The sequence below is a fragment of the Anomaloglossus baeobatrachus genome, chromosome 8, assembly GCF_048569485.1.
Source record: "Anomaloglossus baeobatrachus isolate aAnoBae1 chromosome 8, aAnoBae1.hap1, whole genome shotgun sequence".
In the NCBI taxonomy this organism is placed as follows: Eukaryota; Metazoa; Chordata; class Amphibia; order Anura; family Aromobatidae; genus Anomaloglossus; species Anomaloglossus baeobatrachus.
Genome location: NC_134360.1, coordinates 231,757,170 through 231,778,516, shown reverse-complemented (window position 1 = coordinate 231,778,516; position 21,347 = coordinate 231,757,170). Strand labels below are relative to the sequence as shown.

The 21,347-nt window shown below is 43.1% G+C and overlaps 1 protein-coding gene across 1 annotated transcript in view; it reads left to right on the top strand.

Annotated features, from left to right (window-relative positions):
• LOC142250084 (3',5'-cyclic-AMP phosphodiesterase 4B-like) overlaps positions 1-21,347 on the top strand; it is a 412,078-nt gene that overhangs the window by 257,856 nt on the left and 132,875 nt on the right. The gene's annotated exons all lie outside the window — the stretch shown is intronic.

Below are 21,347 nucleotides of genomic sequence, written 5' to 3'. Positions count from 1 at the left end.
TGTATGGGGAAGTTATTAAGACCAGCATTTTATAAGCTAGTCTTAGTAACAGGCCGGTTGCAACAAAATACTCCTGATTCATAATGAGGAGCCTTTTTGGCAGCTCATGAGCCACAAAATTAAGTTAGAGTTATGCTAGCATTTCTGTTATAAATTATAGCAAATTTGTCAGGACTCAGCTAAGTTCTGCCCGCTTTTAGGAAAAGTGTAGTAAGCAACATAAAAAGGTGTATAGATGCAAAAAAACCCCCATGAACAATAATTTCCCCTTATTTTTTTTACAGCACAAACATGTAATTTTTCCGAATAAATGTACCACTGAACTAGGGTGTGCTACTGCTTCAGAGGACCCTGCTGGTCCTGCAGTGATGACATCTCATCCAATGGTCACATGACCACTGCAGCCAATCACTGGTCTCCGTGTCACAGTTGCATGTACAGCAGGTGAGGCCAGTCATTGGCTGCATCAGATAGATAAATGATGAATGAAATGACAGAACTTCAGGACCAACAGAGACCTTTGGAGATGTGGTGCTAGACCTGAAGGGGATTCAAGGAGAAAGTGATCAGTGTTTTTTTTCATTCTATATTATTCTCTACTTTAGGATCAAATTAGTAATACAACAGATAGCCTAACCTCTTATGGACACTGGATTATTTGATGTTTCCAAATTAAAAAGAATAAAAAATATATATATATATATATATATATATATATATATATATATATATATATATATATATATATTATTTTTTTTTTGTTAAACTGCATGTCCATCTAACAGCTTTTTTTTATTTTTTTGGACCAAATTCTGTGCAGATTGAGTTCATTATAATACAATAGTTGTAACTCATATAGTTTCAAATCTTCTACTTTTCTACTTCTTCCTGCTTACAAAGAGATAAATGATTCATCTGTAGCTGCCTGTAATCTCCTCTAAGTGGAGCTCAATTCTATGGTTTTGTGCTTCTCCTATAATACAGACTTAACCATAGGCTGTGAGCTCCCCCTAGTGGAATATACAGGCAGAATTTTATATGTCTATGTATACAGGGAGCTTTGCCTAGTGGTGACTGCAGACAGAATCTTATCATGTATCTCTGTATACAGGGAGCTCCCCCTAGTGGTGGCTGCAAACAGAATCTTATCATGTATCTCTGTATACAGGGAGCTCCCCCTAGTAGTGGCTTCAGACAGAATCTTATCATGTATCTCTGTATACAGGGAGCTCCTCCTAGTGGCGGCTGCAGACAGGATCTTATCATGTATCTCTGAATACAGTGAACTCCCCCTAGTGGTAGCCAAGGACAGAATTTTGTCATGTATCTCTGTATACAGGGAACTCCCCCTAAAGGTAGCCAAGGACAGAATCTTGTCATGTATCTCTGTATACAGGGAGCTCCCCCTAGTGGTAGCCAAGGACAGAATTTTGTCATGTATCTCTGTATACAGGGAACTCCCCCTAAAGGTAGCCAAGGACAGAATCTTGTCATGTATCTCTGTATACAGGGAGCTCCCCCTAGTGGTAGCCAAGGACAGAATTTTGTCATGTATCTCTGTATACAGGGAGCTCCCCTAGTGGTAACCAAGGACAGAATCTTATCATGCATCTATGTATGCAGGCAGCTTCCTCTTGTGGAGACTGCAGGTATAATGTTCATTTGTATCACTGAACTCCCCCTATTGGTGACATTAAATAACCAGAAACGATTAGATGCAGTTTAATATAAAAGCTAAGCCACAGAAGCTTAGAAACGGCAGCACACTGTTCCTGAAGATATTTTACAATGCTAGCGAGTATCTACACATTGCTGTAACTGCGTCATATACTTTATCCTGGATCTATAGCCAATAACGATATCACTTAAACACCTGTTTCCTCCAGATAAAATCTAAACCATCTGTTTTATTACAGAAGAAATGCTGAGCCATTTCTTGCCGCTTTCATCTCATGCAAAACAATGAGGTTCGGGGAGATTTCTGTGTGCGCCGAAGATTAATTTCTCCATTTCAGTTCACTCTTCAGCACAAATACAGATCCGTCTGGAGTCCGAGAGTTACCAAATCTGGAAAATATAGGAAATCCCTACAATCTGAAATCAATGGCATTGGGTTAATAAATATTCTAGATTATTGGATGATTTCCTTAATGGAATATTACTCATTTGAACATAATCCAACCCTTTGAACCCTCATTTGAACATAATCCAACCCTTACATTCAAAGGCTCCAATGCATTGTGTAAATTGCCTTATACAACCCCTAATATCCTGTTATATAACATGAAATAGAAAGTAATAAACCTCTCCCTCCGCAGCCACATACACATTAACTGAGCCGGCCAAGTGCATCTCTCCTTAAATGGATTCAATTCCAAACACAAAACTCTTTTTGGCTCCTTTACTATGTTATAAGTAATGTTCTGTGCAGTTATGGAAAAAAAAATCCTCCTTAAAGGGATCGTCTCAACATGAAATATTTATAGTACAGAGCATACAAAATTGAATATTTACTTAGTATGGTGCAAGCTGCAGCACAGTATATAGAAATGTGCACGTCCACCTAATGAGCTGACACATGCTCGGTCACTCTCACTATAGCGATCCCCTGTTAACTCCAGGCAGCCAATAGAAGCAGCTTTCTACCAACTTGTCTCACTTTATAGGGGATGTAAGAAGGGACTGTATTGTCAGCTTCCAGAGGGGGAAGGAGACTGATTCTGCTATAGATCACTTTCAGCAGCAGAGAGTACCAGTTGGTCCAAGGAAAATGATAAATTAATTAAAAAGACAGTTATTACTAGCCTTTTAGCAATTTTAGTATAAAATGATTCTTGGGTTTTCCCAATTTTGATTACTTGATTTCTTTTATATTCTACCACACCTCTTACTTAAAGTGACACTCCATCATATAGAGCCACAATAAAGAATATATCAACACCAGAATGTAATTAGTAGTAGCAGTCTTAAAACAGAACTGGGTGAAAGGGTAAAAGTTCACATTTTTATTTGATTGTTTCCGGGGCTATACGCAGCTTTATGAATACTGATGGAGCAAAGGAATAGTTATTCATGCAAATCATTTTCAGAGACTTAGTATTCCTGTACAGTCATGTTTTTTGGGGAGGGGCTTGTATCAGCTTTTTAGTATGTGACTAAAACTCAATTCTTTTTTTTTCATTTGCACCATTAAGGGAATTGTAGGTACAAATGACAAAATATATATACCGGATTTTTCGTTTTATAAGATGCACTAAATTATAAATTTAGAGATTTAGGTAAAGGTAAAAAAAAAAATATGGGGTTCGTTTTATAGCCGTCTTACTGGGGAAGGGGGGGCGGCAGCAGTGGTGGAGCGTGGTCACAGGAGGCAGGGGCAGTGCTGGACTTTGGCGATGCTGCGGATGGTGCAGAGGGGGGCCCAAATGCACACTGCAGGCTGCGGCGCTGTGCTGGGGTGGCCGGCACTGCTCTGTGCTGGGGTGGCCGGCACTGCTCTGTGCTGGAGTACGGCGCTGCTCTGTGCTGGGGTGGCCGGCACTGCTCTGTGCTGGGGTGGTCGGCACTGTTCTGTGCTGTAGTACAGCGCTGCTCTGTGCTGGGGTGGCCAGCGCTGCTCTGTGCTGGGGCAGCCGGCGCTGCTCTGTGCTGGGGCAGCCGGCACTGCTCTGTGCTGGGGCAGCCGGCACTGCTCTTTGCTGGGGCAGCCGGCACTGCTCTGTGCTGGGACAGCCGGCACTGCTCTGTGCCGGCGCTACTCTGCGCTGGGGCAGCTGGCGCTGCTCTCTGCTGATGCTCTCTGGGGGTAGTGAAACAGTGGCCATTCTGAAGATGTCGGCAGTGCGGGCTTCAAAGAAATGACGGGCACAGTTGGTGTGTGCGCAGATGAGAGCTTGGGCAGAGAGGGCCATCTGCGCATGCGCCAACTCTGGCCACCATTATCTGAAGCTCTTACAGATGACATCTTCAGAATGGCTCGCTGCCCACCACACAGAGCAGGACGGCACACAGCAGGACCACACAGAGCCACACAGAGCAAGGCTGCCCACCGCACAGAGAGGGGCCGCAGAGATCAGCGCCCGCAGCACAACATTGCCCTGCCTCCTGTGACCCCTCTCCACTGCCTCCCGGTAAGCTACATTTGAATTTTACGACGCACCCCTCATTTTTCTCCCCAATTTTTGGATGAAAATGTGCGTCTTATAATGCAAAAAATACGGTATATTTATTTTTCTGTCTCTAGTGCAAATACACTGATCACAAAATGTTATATGCAGATGATCAAAGACGTCCTGATATAACGATGACAGGGGAGAGCACTGCTTTGAATGGAGCCTGTGACGCATTGATGGGATTTCCCTCCTTTATGGGCAACAGACTATTAGCATGAGAAAGGTGGCTCTCGCTTTCAGGAAAATAAATAGGGAGTGGGTGTCCCTATATGTATCAGTCTTCTTCTGAGGAATAGCTAACTCTCAATGGTTTTGAATGTGCTAAATCAAAACCATTGAGAGTTAGCTATTCCTCAGAAGAAGACTGATACATATTGAAGGTCGCCACCTGTAAGTTAATATATGACCCTTTCAAAATAGTGAGGGATATTAGCCAATCCACAATCCCATATGTACACAGCTGTTTCAGTATAGATGAACCTGGTCAATACAGAGCAGGATACTGGTTTGCTAGATGAGATGCAGCTCTGGGGAAGGGGGGATGGTTCTCATTAATAAGAGCAGGTGAAGTATGGAAATTTGTAGGCTATGCTCCAAAAAGTATGCAGATTAGTTCACCCTTTCATTGCTAGGATGTATCAATGGAGGTGAGGGATTTAACAGGAATTTTCTATGGCAGAGCACCTGAGATGACCATGACCTACATATGAACTCAGCTAAGATACCAAGACCATACTGACAGAATAAGCTACTATCATGTTTGTATATTAAATTTAAGACAGTTTCTGTCCATTTTATGACGAGTTTTGTGAGTTATTACTCCTCTGCTAGCTACAGCTTTAATTTTTTTATTCATGGGCTAGTGGAAGGATACTACTGTAGCTGATATGAAATCTCCTACACACGGGAAACACAGACTGGAGATTTTCCTGCTCTCCTTTTTCTTTGCAGCATGAAATACATTATACAGCAATACTGAGCAGTGTAGCTGTGAATCCAGCACTGAAGAGAGGTTAAAAAAAATATGTAAAATACATTATACAGCAATACTGAGCAGTGTAGCTGTGAATCTAGCACTGAAGAGAGATTAAAAAAAATATGTAAAATACATTATACAGCAATACTGAACAGTGTAGCTGTGAATCCAGCACTGAAGAGAGGTTAAAAAATTATGTAAAATACATTATACAGCAATACTGAGCAGTGTAGCTGTGAATCCAGCACTGAAGAGAGGTTAAAAAATATGTAAAATACATTATACAGCAATACTGAGAAGTGTAGCTGTGAATCCAGCATTGAAGAGAGATTAACAAAAATATGTAAAATACATTATACAGCAATACTGAGCAGTGTAGCTGTGAATCCAACACTGAAGAGAGGTTAAAGAAATATGTAAAATACATTATACAGCAATACTGAGCAGTGTAGCTGTGAATCCAGCACTGAAGAACGATTAAAAAAATATGTGAAATACATTATACAGCAATACTGAGCAATGTAGCTGTGAATCCAGCACTGAAGAGATTAAAAAATATATAAATACATTATACAGCAATACTGAGCAGTGTAGCTGTGAATCCAGCACTGAAGAACGGTTAAAAAAATATGTAAAATACATTATACAGCAATACTGAGCAGTGTAGCTGTGAATCCAGCATTGAAGAGAAATTAAAAAAATATGTAAAATACATTATACAGCAATACTGAGCAGTGTAGCTGTGAATCCAACACTGAAGAAAGATTAAAAAAATATGTGAAATACATTATACAGCAATACTGAGCAATGTAGCTGTGAATCCAGCACTGAAGAGATTAAAAAATATATACAATACATTATACAGCAATACTGAGCAGTGTAGCTGTGAATCCAACACTGAAGAAAGATTAAAAAAATATGTGAAATACATTATACAGCAATACTGAGCAATGTAGCTGTGAATCCAGCACTGAAGAGATTAAAAAATATATAAAATACATTATACAGCAATACTGAGCAGTGTAGCTGTGAATCCAGCACTGAAGAGAGATTAAAAAAAATATGTGAAATACATTATACAGCAATACTGAGCAGTGTAGCTGTGAATCCAGCACTGAAGAAATTAAAAAATATGTAAAATACATCATACAACAATACTGAGCAGTGTAGCTGTGATTCCAGCACTGAAGAGAGGTTAAAAAAATATGTAAAATACATTATACAGCAATACTGAGCAGCGTAGCTGTGAATCCAACACTGAAGAGAGGTTAAAAAAATATGTAAAATACATTATACAGCAATACTGAGCAGTGTAGCTGTGAATCCAGCACTGAAGAAATTAAAAAATATGTAAAATACATCATACAACAATACTGAGCAGTGTAGCTGTGATTCCAGCACTGAAGAGAGATTAACAAAAATACGGTATGTGAAATACATTATACAGCAATACTGAGCAGTGTAGCTGTGAATCCAGCACTGAAGAGATTAAAAAAATATGTAAAATACATTATACAGCAATACTGAGCAGTGTAGCTGTGAATCCAGCACTGAAGAGAGGTTAAAAAAATATGTAAAATACATTATACAGCAATACTGAGCAGCGTAGCTGTGAATCCAACACTGAAGAGAGGTTAAAAAAATATGTAAAATACATTATACAGTAATACTGAGCAGTGTAGCTGTGAATCCAGCACTGAAGAGAGATTAAAAAAATATGTGAAATACATTATACAGCAATACTGAGCAGTGAAGCTGTGAATCCAGCATTCAAGAGAGATAAAAGATAAATCTTACTAGAAAGGAGCAGCCTGTGTGTTTTCTGTCATTATCGTTCACACTACTTCTCTATCTTTCATCTGGACAAATAGGTAACTGTAATCTGATCCTTCAGTGAATCTGCTGTCCCTGTTTTAAGCAAGATAGATTTTAGCAGTTTTATAGAGTGAATTAAGACTTCAGGAGATAGAAGAGATATGGCTCATCCGTGGAGAAAGAGGCAGATTTCTCTGTCAGCATATATTATATAGATTTGTATATTCTCTTTTATTCCTGAATTATGCCATGTCTCTTGAAACAACAATGACTAATTAAATTAGCTCCTATGGGGCAGATCTTAACTTAGTGGTTAGTGGTGAATGGATGGATTCATAGAGGATTGAGTTCAAGTAAACTTTCCTGAAATTCACCGCTTCACACGATTTTTAACATTTAGAAATTTGATTTGTAATTTGTAGGAAAAAATAAAAAAAACTTGCCGGGCACCATATTCCATATTGCTGAAGCAGCGGAGAGAGAGCAAATGTCATTTTACATTGCCGCATGGCTTCCCCATAATGCCCTGCAGCTATGACAGCTATCAGATGATCATACTTTATACAGTGGTGGTCAGTACCTGGGCTGTCACAGATCAGCGGTTCCCAATAGAGCACAGTTTGTAAAGCAGAGTTGTTTTCCATAACCTGAGTCACTAGGCAAGTTTCTCTCCTGTAGAGTGTAAGCTCTTATGGTCAGCAGGGTCCTCTCTCTCTCCTGTAGAGTGTAAGCTATTGTGGTTTGCAGGGTCCTCTCTCTCTCTCTCTCTCTCTCTCTCCTGTAGAGTGTAAGCTCTTTTGGTCAGCATGGTCCTCTCTCTCTCTCCTGTAGAGTGTAATCTCTTATGGTCAGCAGGGTCCTTTCTCTCTCCTGTAGAGTGTAAGCTCTTTTGGTCAGCATGGTCCTCTCTCTCTCTCTCTCTCCTGTAGAGTGTAAGCTATTATGGTCAGCAGGGTCCTCTCTCTCTCCTGTAGACTGTAAGCTCTTTTGGTTGGCATGGTCCTCTCTCTCTCTCCTGTAGAGTGTAAGCTCTTTTGGTCAGCGCATGGTCCTCTCTCTCTCTCTCTCTCTCCTGTAGAGTGTAAGCTCTTTTGGTCAGCATGGTCCTCTCTCTCTCTCTCTCTCTCTCTCCTGTAGAGTGTAAGCTCTTATCGACAGCAGGGTACTCTCTCTCGTAGACTGTGAGCTTTTATGGTCAGTGGGGTCCTCACTCTCTTTCTCCTGTACGGTGTAAGCTCTTATGGACAACAAGGTACTGAAGCGGGTTTTACACGCTACGATATCGTTAATGAATTATCGTCACGGTCACTGTGTTTGTGACGCACATCCTGCGTCATTAACGATATCGCAGTGTGTGACACTTATGAGCGACCTTTAACGATCGCAAAAGCGGTCAAAATCGTTTGCCACGTAGAGGTCATTCTGAAACAAAAAATCGTTTTCTGCTTATTAGCAATGTTGTTCCTCGTTCCTGCGGCAGCACACATCGCTGTGTGTGAAGCCGCAGGAGCGACGAACATCTCTTTAAATGCCTCCACCGGCTATGCGGAAGGAAGGAGGTGGGCGGGATGTTACGTCCCGCTTATCTCCGCCCCTCCACTTCTATTGGACGCCTGCCGTGTGACGTCGCTGTGACGCAGCACGAACCGCCCCCTTAGAAAGGAGGCGGGTCGCCGGTTAGAGCGACGTCGCAGAGCAGGTAAGTGCGTGTGACGCTGCCGTAGCGATAATGTTCGCTACGGCAGCGATCACATATCGGCCGTACGACGGGGGCGGGTGCTATCGCGCTCGACATCGCCAGCAAATGCTAGCAATGTCGCAGCGTGTAAAGCCCGTTTTAGTCCCTTGTAAAGTGTAAGCTTTTATGGTCAGTGGGCAGCAGGTCCTCTATCTCACCTGTGAAGTGTAAGCTCCTATGGCCAGCGAGGTTCTATCTCTCCTTTCTTCCATGTATATTTTATAAGTAATTACACGTTTTCCTTGAAATTCGTGCAAATTTATTCACTGCGGATAAAATTTTTGGAGGAAATTTGGTGAATTTGAATTTCAAAGGGTTAGCATCATACTTGCCTCATGCTCATTGGTTCTCCCCTCTAGATCTTTTACGGTCTTTTACCATTTTGTTGTCTCCTACCGAGAACAGAAATCTTCAAAGAAACCAAAAAGTTGTTTTAATGAAATGTTTGCCCATTAAACTGTTACTTCGTCTGATATACCAAGGCCTCAAAGCAAATTGTGAAAAAAGAGAGTCCAAGGAGTCTTCAGCTTTGAACTTCAGCTCATTAGTGAGTAGCGCAGGTGGCAACTGATGCCGACAGCTCTGAAAGAGCCACAGGAACCATTACCAGGCCCCGAATAGTTCTAAAATAATCCCATAGTGTATTATTAAAGAAGCAAAAATGAGCCAGGTCTACTTTATTTCATTAAAAATTTATACTAGCCCCTGCCCCACAAAATGTAACAATGATAGACTATACAATGTATCAAAACAGACAGAATAGGAAAATGATGAGTAAAGAGCCGTCATCAGACTCAACGATCAAAAGATGAGAGAAAATACAGTGTATCCTCCTTCACAATGACACGATTATTAAAGGCTGCGTGCTAGCATTTTGGCATTAAGAATTAGCATATTTATGTGTACGCCATATTTGATTAAAAAAAAATGGGGTTTATGTACTTTTTCCACTGCTTTTGGTAAAGTGGTAAAAACTTATCTCACATTGTAACAAGTTTACTATAATTTACATCAAAAATTGTTCAAGCGCAGTTATTCTGCCAAACATGTAGCAAATTTGTTAAAGTATCCCCACCATTCTAGGACACTGTTTATAATAATAATTTTTTAAAAAAAGTAACAGTTTTCCCCTCCACAGGCTCCATCTTAAATTTTTAGTTGTTTCTGAACTATTTGTTTGCCTAAGGCCAGGTGCGCATGTGCCAAAAAGCTTGCATTTTGATTTCCATGCAAAGTCTATGGGAATTTAAAGGGAACCTGTCAGCAGAAATTTTGCACTAAACCTAAAAGATTCCCCTTCTGCAGCTCCTGGGCTGCATTCTTGCAAGGTTCCTATTGTTATTGTGCCCCCTTTTAGACCAAAATAAATACTTTATAAAGTGGTACCTTTTCCTATGCAAATCTTGTTAATCGTACACGGGGGCGGGTTTGTCTGGTGTCCGTAATCCTGCCTCCTGCTGCTTTACGCCGTCCCCCATCGCTCAATTTCATACTTCAGGACGCCGCCCAGTGCTCCCGAGGTCTCGCGCATGCACCGTGCTACTCTAGCGGGGCCGTGCACTGTGCACAGTGTGACTGCTGGTGACGTGTTGCGCAGGTGTGAGATTATGGGCGGCACTGCAATTTTCATCAGCAAGTACCCGCCCATAATCTCGTGCCCATGATTTCTCCTCTGCCTCCACCGTTCTGCGCAAGCGCTGGCCAGATGACCCCATGTCACCTCTTTCCCATCTTGGCAAGAGGTGACGTGGATTCATCTGGCTAGCGCTTGCGTAGAACGGTGGAGGCAGAGGGGAAAGCGCGGGCATGAGATTATGGGCGGGTACATGCTGATGAAAATCACAGCGCCGCCCATAATCTCACGCCTGCGCAACACGTCACCAGCGGTCACACTGTGCAGTCCCGCTAGAGTGGCACGGCGCATGCACGAGACCTCGGGCGCACTGGGCGGCGTCCTGAAGTATGAAATTAAGCGATGGGGGACGGCGTAAAGCAGCAGGAGGCAGGATTACGGACACCAGACAGCCCGCCCCCGTGTACCATTATCAAGATTTGCATAGGAAAAGGTTCCACTTTATAAAGTATTTATTTTGGTCTAAAAGGGGGCACAATAACAATAGGAACCTTGCAAGAATGCAGCCCAGGAGCTGCAGAAGGGGAATCTTTTAGGTTTAGTGCAAAATTTCTGCTGACAGGTTCCCTTTAACAAAATTCGTCCGCACGATGCTTTTTTAAATGCAGCGTTTTGAGTGACAAAATTTTGTCAAAATCTCTGCTTTGATAAAAGCAGCATGTCAATTCTTTTTTGTGTTTTGGCAGCGTTTAGCTAAGATTGAAGTCAATGACATGACAGTTGTGAAAACGCATCCAAAATCAAAATCCAAGCGTTTTACATGCTTTTTTGCCAAAATTAAAGCATGCGTTTTTGGCATTATAGTGAGGTCAAGAGGTTTCCTTTTGACTTCACATCCAGCCCGACAAAAATAAAAGAGTCAAACAATAAGTTCAATTTATTTTTAACATAAATATTAAATCTCAATAGTCTTTTTATGAAAATTATCATTATAGTGTATGATTTAAAGCAAGATTTTTTTTCCTAGTGTTTGAATGTTCAAACTTTATTTAGTAGTGTCTTTGTATTGAAAACGCATCCCATTTTAAGCACTGAAAATGCATGTAAAACGCGGTCAAAACGTGAGAAAAACGCATACGTATTTCCTGCGTTTATGTGGTCAAAACCAAATTTGACAATGACAAATTCTGCCAGAGGATGTGTTTATTTCTGAAAGGTACAGAACGCAACGTGAACACATAGCCTAAGTTCGAATCGATTTACAGGAACATCACTTGTGGTTTATCAGTCACATTAGGCTATGTGCGCACAGTGTGTTTTTCGCGGCATTTTCGCGCTTTTTTTGGGTACGTTTTTGGTCAGAAAACTACATGACTTTGCTTCCCCAGCAAAGTCTATGAGTTTTTATTTTTGCTGTCCGCATTGTGCATGCATTTTTACCGCTGCGTTTTTGCCTCAGGGTGCGTTTTATGGCGTTTTTTGCGGCCAAAAATGCTGCATCTTTGTGGTCACAAAAAAAGGCAACGTGCGCACATAGTCTACGTCTGTTGGATGGGCGTCCTGAGAACTCCATTCTGCTTCCATCCAAAGCTCTTCTTTTTAATAGCCAGCATGGAGCGATGTTATTGATGTAGCATGACACGCATCCAACATCAGGCCAGGTCGGGTTATCAAAAGAAGAGCCGTGGATACTGTCACATGCATGTCATGGCTTGATTTAGGGATTTGATCCAGTGACCTGTGGTTTTGTGGTCAGTTCCTCTGTTTGATAAGAAAGCACCTGGAGAGAAGTATATCAGAAATGAAAACAAAGACCATAGGAACCATTAGCATTTGGACAGGGAAGAAAAGGCAACAGCCCAGCAGAGGACCTGACCACGAAACCACAGGTCACCGGATTGAAACCCTAAACCAAGCCATGACAACAGGAGGCAGGTATTCAGGGCTCCTGTCCAGCAGCCAGAGACTACTGACATGGCCGATGGATCAGGTTCTGCAAATTGATTAGCCATGACCTCTAGTGGCTGTCGCTGTGTAACATATCTTAAACAGCAGCATGGAGATCATTCTACAACACAACTTAGCAGAGCAGCTGGGAATCCAGCACTGCAGTGAGATAAACACTAGACAACAGTATAGCTATAAATCCACTGAGGTGAGATACACACTTACTAGAAAACAACTACCGTACTTACTGTATGTCTGGGGCTCTGTATTTCTTACGTTGATCCTCTCTTCTCCTCCGCTTCCTTTTCCATATACTTCAATAAGCAGCCATAATCTGATTCTTCAATCAGCAGGCAGTCTATCTTGTTATAATCAAGATGAATTGTAGCTGTTTTTCAAAGTGAATACTAGATGTACAGGATTAGAAGAAGTGGCTCCTAAGTTTAGAAACAAGCAAACTTGACTATAAGACGTATAACAAAGTGTCTTAGATTTGCTTATAGTAGTGTGATGACTGTCACAAGGTGGTGCTAGGCTCTACTTGCATGCAGTAAATTGAGAGGTAGTCAGACAGGCCGAGATCATAAACCAGGGGGACACGACAGTACACGGGGGGCAAACAGAGGCAAGGTTGAGATACAAGCCAAAGGTCAGGGTTCCAGGAGAGTATATATAAGGCCCGTTTCACATGTCAGTGAAAAACACAGACGTTCTTCACTGACGTGTAAAACACGCACATGTCCCTCCGTGTTCCGTGATTCACGGCACACGTGGGTTGTCCATGTGCAATCCGTGATCCGTGATTGCATATGGACATTACTCACCTGCCTTCGCTCCTGCTGTCCATGGTGCTGAAGTCTCCAGCTCTGCAGCGTCCGCCCACGGCTCTCAGCACCTACTTCCTGGTTGGGTTTTTTTGCTCTCATGAATATTCATGAGCCGGGCAGAAGCTGCCGAGAGCGGAGGCTCCAGAGTGAATCGCAGGCAAGGTAAGTTGAAAATATTTAATATGTCCGTGATTTTCTGGAACGTGTTTCACTGATCACACACGGATCACACTATAGTGTGGTCCGTGGGTCATCAGTAATGTCAGAAAAAAACTGACTTGTCTCCGTGCAGAATCATGGCCACGCATGCACGCTGCACGGAGACACGTTCAGTGAAAAATCACTGATGTGTGAGCAGACCCATTGATTATAATGGGTCTGCGTATGTCAGTGATTCTGGTACGTTTTAAAAAAAGCACAAACGTACCAGAATCACTGACGTGTGAAACAGGCCTAAGATACAGTGAGCAGGCAAGGACGCGGTCAGGAGGAGGTCTGAAGTCAGAAGCCAGAAAGTCACAACAGAAACAGGGGAGGACAGACAGAGACAGGTAAACAGCAGTCCAGACTCGAGAGATCAAGATCTAAACACTGAGCACCATAGAAGTAAACAACACAACTGTAAACAGGAAGTACGACTGGTGGCATCCTGAGATAACACGCTCCCTAAAGAAGCAGAGCATTCATCCGGCACCACGCTCTGCACCTGTAACGCCTAAATGGATCAACAGACTCAGGGGGGATGTAATGGACAGACTAGAGGGAAGCCACTCACCAAGCAGGACCCCCGGCACCCTGAAACCCTTTAACCCCTATACAGGGATTTGGAATTACACAAGGCCCTGGAGATAACTACCTGTGGAAGGCTGCAGTCCGATGAGAGTAGTCGTCAGGCAGGGTCAAACCAGGAATAGCAGAACAGGGACAGAATTCGCAGACAAGGACGTAATCAGAAAACGGAGCAGAGGTCAAATCCGGATTGGGCAGCAAGGTACAAAAACAGCAGGCAGAAGGGTAGTCAGAAAATAGGCAGAAGTCAGCACACAGGAATCACAAAACAGAATAGGGCGGACCAGGAGCCAGGAAATCAGAACTATCTCTGGCAGTGGTCATGTGACAGGAGGGGGAATAAAAATGGTGTGGTGTCTTCCCATTGGCTGTAGCTGAACGCTGGCAACTTCAGCTGGAAGACACACGCCACCCACAGTCAGCCAGCGGTACTGCAGATCCCAAGATAACCCAGCCCCGTGGATGATCGGAGCCTGCACCCACCGGTGCCGCTGCCATCGACTCCTCTCCCATCACCAGCACCATCCACGGCAGGAACACAGCATCACCTGGCAATCGGAGCAGAAGTCGCTGGAGCAGACTCCGGCAGTGACGTAACAGCACCATAAGCAACATTTACCGGCTCTGCAGGAGAGCATAGCAGAACAATACAGAATGTTCTGCACAATGGAATCATAACCATTTGCTTGTAGTTTGTTGAAACAACAATTTGTTGAAACAGCACTGCCTAGTAAATGTCCCCCTATATGCACCCACCTGAAAGGTGTAGACTCTGCTACTTTAGGCATCTCTGAGGTACCATATGGTGGCACATGTCATATATGGAGGGATCGCTATAGAGCAGTGATGGCGAACCTGTGGCACTCCAGCTGTTGCAAAACTACAATTCCCATCATGCCTGGCCATTCAAAGCAAAATCTTTGGCTGTGAAGACATGATGGGAATTGTTGTTTTGCAACAGCTGGAGTGCCAAAGGTTCGCCATCACTGCTATAGAGTGTCTGTGAACAGGCAAGTGCCATGTACATGGACCCTAAGGGCATCACTGTTGCTAGTGCTTGTAAGGACAGTGGCAGAAACTCTGGAGGATCTGGCTAGCACTTATGTGGCACGGTGGCTACTACTTTAGTTACAGCATCATGACTTGATCTTTTATGGATACACTGGGGATGGGACACTAAAAAATAGGCATATGAGATCATATATATATATATATATATATATATATATAATATAGAATCTAGTTCCTGGTGTCATGATCCAGGCTGGTTCCCCTGCTGTGGTCTCTCCCAGCTTCGGCCTGGTCAAGTCAGGGGTTAACTTCCCCTGCCTCATTCCGGATCCTGGGACGCTATAGCTTGGCACTGCACCTCCGGTTTAGCGCCAGTGATATTTTTGCCTTGCATTTGCATATACTGGCTCTGGTGAGTGTTCCCGATCCGTCCTACCTCCCTGCTACCGTGTCCTGACCTGTACCCTCCCCCGTTTGTCTGCTCGTCCCAATCTTTGACTCCACGTTCCTGTCTATGGTTTTCTCTTGTCCTCACCTGTTTGTCTGCCTCCCTCACCTGTATTTGGACTTTCCTGCCTCTTACCTGTATCCTCGCTCCTGACTCCAGTATTTGTCTTTTCCCTTTGGTTTACATGCTACTGTTCGGCTTCTGACCCTTTGCTAACTCCTGACCACAATTTGTCTCTCCCTTTGCTACTGTTTAAGGCCTCCTGCTGCTGACTCGGATTACTGACTCTTCTGCTGCCCTCTTGTGGTTTCTTGCTATACTGCACTCTGAAGCTACGTTATCTGTGGTTTCAGTATCTTCAGTAGTGCCATGTGACACCTGGTCTTCATCCTCCAAGATAGCAGAATACAGGCTATCATTTGCAGTAGTGTTTATTCTACTTAGGGCAAACCTGCCATAAAACTCCAAGTCCTGCTTTTATATTTTTGGATCACTCCTGTTCACAACTATTTTTTATAATTGCATTTCAACCAATGGCCTAATAAAAAATAGTAGAATTCATTATTTCAAAGCAATTAAAAGGTTTTCTATTTTTTTGTGCTACTGGTTTCTGCCACAGTTAGACAAGAGAACCAGTGCGAACAGAAGTATTTTTCTAAATCTTCTCTTCCCCTTTAATTCCCAAATCTCCCCAGTAATGAAAATGAATATTTCAAGCATTTCACATTGTGCCCCTCTGAGAGCCAAAATGATTTCCCTCCCTCGGCGTGTCGTCCTGCGTAGTTTCCATAGATACGTTATCTGTTACAGTAGAACACTCCGGGACCCGCTGCCAAACCGGCGTATGCTAATGAAATTCTATTACTTGCCAATTACCTTCCTGGCTTTCTATGACGGCTGTATCTCAGAACAGAGGAAAAGTCAAGTCTCTGCTCCAATATTTCGAAGATCTATATATGGAAAACCGTGAATGACTGGAAAGATTTGTGTTCAGGCAACTATAAAGCAAACTTGAATGGGGTTTATGAGGACACTGCAAAGTTTGTGGCAATCTTAAAGGGTATGTGCACCTTTAACCACTTAACGACCGCCGATACGCCTTTTAACGGCGACAAATTAGGGTACTTATTCCTTTCTGCCGCTTTTTAACGGCGGTCGGAAAAAAGGGTCTAGCGCCCCCCAGAGTCACAAAATATCCGGGGTCTCAGCTGCCGGGGGTAGCTGAGACCCTGGAGATCATGATTCGGGCCGGTTTTTCCGGTCCCCAGTCACATGATGACCGGTATACACCGTATACCGATCATCAAGTTATAGTAAATGACCGCGCCGGTAAAAAATGATTTATCTCCCATCTGGCATGATCAAACATGCCAGAAGGGAGATAAATCTTTTTCCCGGTTCCCTCCGGTCCCCTCGGTATCCCCAAAGTGCCCCCCCCCGACCCCCAACCCCCTCCCGAAAATCCAAGATGGCCGCGCGCACCGGCGAGCACAGCAGCGCGCCGGGCGCATTTACACTTTTCTTATGGTTTCTGTCGTATGTGCCATAACACATGCGACAGAAACCTGCTCCCTAGGCCCTGCCGGGTCCCCCCCGGTGTTCCCCGGTGTCATACATACCTGTCGGAGCGCTGATCCCCGCGGCCCCCTCCTCCGGCTCCTTCACAGCAGACGCCGGTCACATGTGCAGAGCGCGGCTGTCAGCTTCCTGTGTTCAGGACGCTGGCTGCTGCTGCTGCTCGGCACACTGCAGCTGTGACCCGGGGAGAGTGGGTGCAGATTCTTTGCACCCACTCTCCTCAAATGGAGGGTCTGCAATACTAGAAAATGAGGGATACGTTCCCTGAACGTATCCCCCATATTCTAGAAGGTCCAGAGTCGACGTGGGACGTCCAAATGGATTACAGCGGATTTTTTTTTTTTTTTCTTCAATAAATTGGTCAATCAGGGAATGTTTTAGGGAGTGTTTTTTCAAATAAATTTTTTTTTGTTGTCAATTTTTTTTTTATTACTGTCAATTAGTTATGTCGGGTATCTGATAGACGCCGTGACATAACTAATTGCTGGGCTTGATGCCAGGTGACATTACACACCTGGTATCAACCCCATTTATTACCCCGTTTGCCAACGCACCAGGGCGCGGGATGAGCTGGGGCGAAGCGCCAGAATTGGCGCATCTAATGGATGCGCCACTTCTGGGGCGGCTGCAGCCTGCTATTTTTAGGCTGGGAAGAGTCCAATAACCATGGCTCTTCCCACCCTGAGAATACCAGACCCCAGCTGTCAGCTTCACCTTGGCTGGTGATCTAATTTGGGGGGACCCTACGTTTGTTTTTTTTTTAATTATTTATTTATAAATAATTAAAAAAAACAGCTTGGGGAGCCCTCCAAATTGATCACCAGCCAAGTTGAAGCTGTCAGCTGTGGTTTGCAGGCTACAGCTGTCTGCTTTACCCTAGCTGGCTATCAAAAATAGGGGGGACCCCACGTCATTTATTTTAATTATTTTTTTTTTCTTTTTGGGCTAAATACAAGGCTAGGCACCCTTTAGTGCCACATGAAAGGCACTAAAGGGCGCCAGCTTAGAATATGCAGGGGGGTGGGACATTATATATGTTTGACATCTATCCATTCATCCATTGTAGCATTTTAGGCTATGTGCCCACAATCAGGGTTTGCAGCGTTTTGGGCGCAGAGTGTTTTCCCTGCGTCCATAACGCTGTGTTGTGCAGTAGAAGCACAGTTGAAGGATTTTTAGAAATCCCGTGCCCACTGTGCTTCTTTTCTCCGCAGCATAAACCGACCTGTGGCGCAGCTTCCCGAGCCTCAGCATGTCAATTTATGCTGCGGAGATGAGTGTGCTCTGCAGATAGCATAGAGCTCCACAGCAGCCTGAACCCAAATCGTGGGCATGGCCAGCTGCGTTCTCCCGTGGACAACACTCACATCTCTGCAGGAAGGCTGGCACTGTGTACTGGACGCCGTGTCGCTGGATCATGGCCACATAGCCTAAAAGTGAGAAATTTGTTGCTACAGCAACATTTTTGTGAAGTACCTGTGGATTCAAAATGCTTACTATACGCCTGAATAAAATCCTTGAGGGGTCCAGTTTCCAAAATGGAGTCACTTGTGGGGGGTTTCTAATGTATAGGTACCCAAGAGGCCCTGCTAATGTGACATGGTGCGCGCAATTTATTTCAACTTTTCCAAAATTCAAATGGTGCTCCTTCCATTCCAAGCCCTCCCATATATCCAAACAGAGGTTTTTGGCCACATATGGGGTATCCCTGCGCTCACAAGAAATTGGATAACAACCTGTGGGGTCCACGTTTTGTTGTTGCCTCTTGAAAAAGTGAGAAATGTGATGCTAAAGAAACATTTTTGTGAAAAAAATGAAAATTTTCAATATGGCAACCTAAGCTTATCAAATTCTGTGAAGTATTCGTGGATTCAAAATGCTCAATATACACCTAGATAAAAGCCTTGAGGTTTCTTGATTCCAGAATGGGGTCACTTGTGGGGGGCCTCCACTGTTTAAGCACTTTAGGGGCTTTCCAAATGCGACATAGCGTCCACTAATTATTCCAGCCAAATGTTCAGTCAAATTGCACTCCTTCCCTTCCAAGACCTGCCGTGTGCCCAAACAGTTGATTTCCACCACATACAAGATATTACCAAACTCAGGAGAAATTGCAGAATACAATACATGGTGATTTTTTTCCTGTTACCCTTGTGAAAAAAAAAGCTACCTGGTTGAAGTAACAATTTTGTGGTAAAATTTTATTTTTTTATTTTCATGGCTCAACGTTATAAACTTCTGTGAAGCACCTGGGGGTTCAGGGTACTCACCAAACATCTAGATAAATTCCTTGAGAGGCCTAGTTTCCAATATGGGGTCACATGTGGTGGTTTTTTGCTGTTTACGTACCTTAGGGGTCCTCCAAATGCAACATGGTGCCCGCAATCTTTTTCAGCCAAATTTCCTTTCCAAAATTCAAATATTGCTCCTTTCGTTCCAAGCCCTCCCATTTGTCCAAACAAAGGTTTCAGACCACATGTGAGGTATCACCGCGCTCATAAAAAAGTGGGTAACAAACATTTGGGTCAAATTTTTGGAATTACCTCTTGAAAAAGTGAGAGAATTGATGCTAAAGCAACATTTTTGAGAAAAAAATTACAATTTTCAATATGACAAAGTAACGTTATCAAACTCTGTGAAGTACCTGTGGGTCCAAAATGCTCAGTATACCCCTCGATAGAAGCCTTAAGGGGTCTAGTTTCCAAAATGGGGTCACTTGAGGGGGGTTCCTGCTGTTTAGGTACCTTAGGGGATCTGTAAAAGCAACATGGTGCCCGCAATCTGTTTCAGCCAACTTTGCTTTCCAAAATTCAAATATTGCTCCTTTCATTCCGAGCCCTCCCATTTACCCAAACAAAGGTTTCTGACCACATCTGGGGTATCGGCGCGCTCATAAGAAAGTGGGTAACAAAGTGTGAGGTCCAATTTTTGGTGTTACCTCTTGAAAAACTAAGAAAATTAGTGCTAAAGTAACATTTTTAGGTAAAATGTAAATTTTTATTTTTTTTCATTCCATATTACTTTAGTTCCTGTGAACCACCTGAAGGGTTAATAAACTTCTTGAATGTGGTTTTGAGTACCTTGAGGGGTGCAGGTTTTAGAATGGTGTCACTTTTGGGTATTTTCTGTCACCCAGGCCTCTCAAAGTCACATCAAATGGGATGTGGTCCCTAAAAAAATGGTTTTGTAAATTTTGTTGAAAAAATGGGAAATTGCTGATGAACTTTGAACCCTTCTAACTTCCTAACCCCAAAAAATTTTGTTTCATAAATTGCGCTGATCTAAAGTAGACAAGTGGGAAATGTTATTTATTAACTATTTTGTGTGACATAACTCTCTGGTTTATGGGCATAAAAATTAAAAGTTTGAAACTTGCAAAATTTTTAATTTTTTTGTCAAATTTCAGATTTTTTCACAAATAAAATAAAAAAATATCATCCTAAATTTACCTCTAACATGAAGCCCAATATGTCACGAAAAAACAATCTCAGATTCACCGGGATCCATTGAAGCGTTCCAGAGTTATAACCCTATAAAGTGACACTGGTCAAAACTGCAAAAAATGGCCTGGGCATTAAGTACAAAACTGGCTTCGTCCTTAAGGCTGTGCCCACGCTGCGGATTTACCGCGGATTTTGCCGCGGATTTGCCGCGGATTTCCCGCGGATTTCCCGAAAATCTGCAGCAGTGGCACTTCTAAGCCATTTCAATGGCATTTTGGAAATGCTGTGTCCATGCTGCGGATTTTTCTGCTGCGGATTTGCCGCGGATTTTGATGTGGAAAAATCTGCAGCATGTCAATTATTTGTTGCGGATTTTGGTGCGGATTTTGGGTATAGAATGGGGAAAAAAAAAAAAAGAAATCCGCATCAAAATCCGCGGCAAATCCGCGGCAAATCCGCGGGTGCGGATTTGCCGCGAAAGTCGCGGATTTTCATGCAGAAAAATCCGCAGGTACATTCTACCGTGGACACATAGCCTTAGGGGTTAAATATCTCCCAATATGCTCTTGAGACATGACAGAAGATCGTGTCACTAGATATCTTCAATTTCGAATCCCCACCGATCATAGGATTGAAGAGGCCATGACACATGCCCATTGATATAATTGTTGATATTCATTTCAACAGGGACTCCTATTTGCCTAATCAAGGGTAAGGTCAAATGGGTACAGCTACTTCATTCTTACAATTAGTGATAATCTGAAGATGCTGTCCTGTGATACATTTCAATGACATGTCTTAGTAGTTGAACCACTTAATAAGGCCAATGTGTCTCTTTTTTACGGGGCTCATTAAGAGGCCTTATTCTACAGCTCTGTGTTTTTATGGCACTACAAAATAAGCCCTACACTGGTGTCCAATGTTTACCAAGAGTCCTAATTTTGTCAGGAGAACTGAACTAACCAGACTGAAAAAGGGATGTGGTTTGTCAAAGCCGTTCCCAAAGTTAGGTGCTTAGGGGGATGATCCT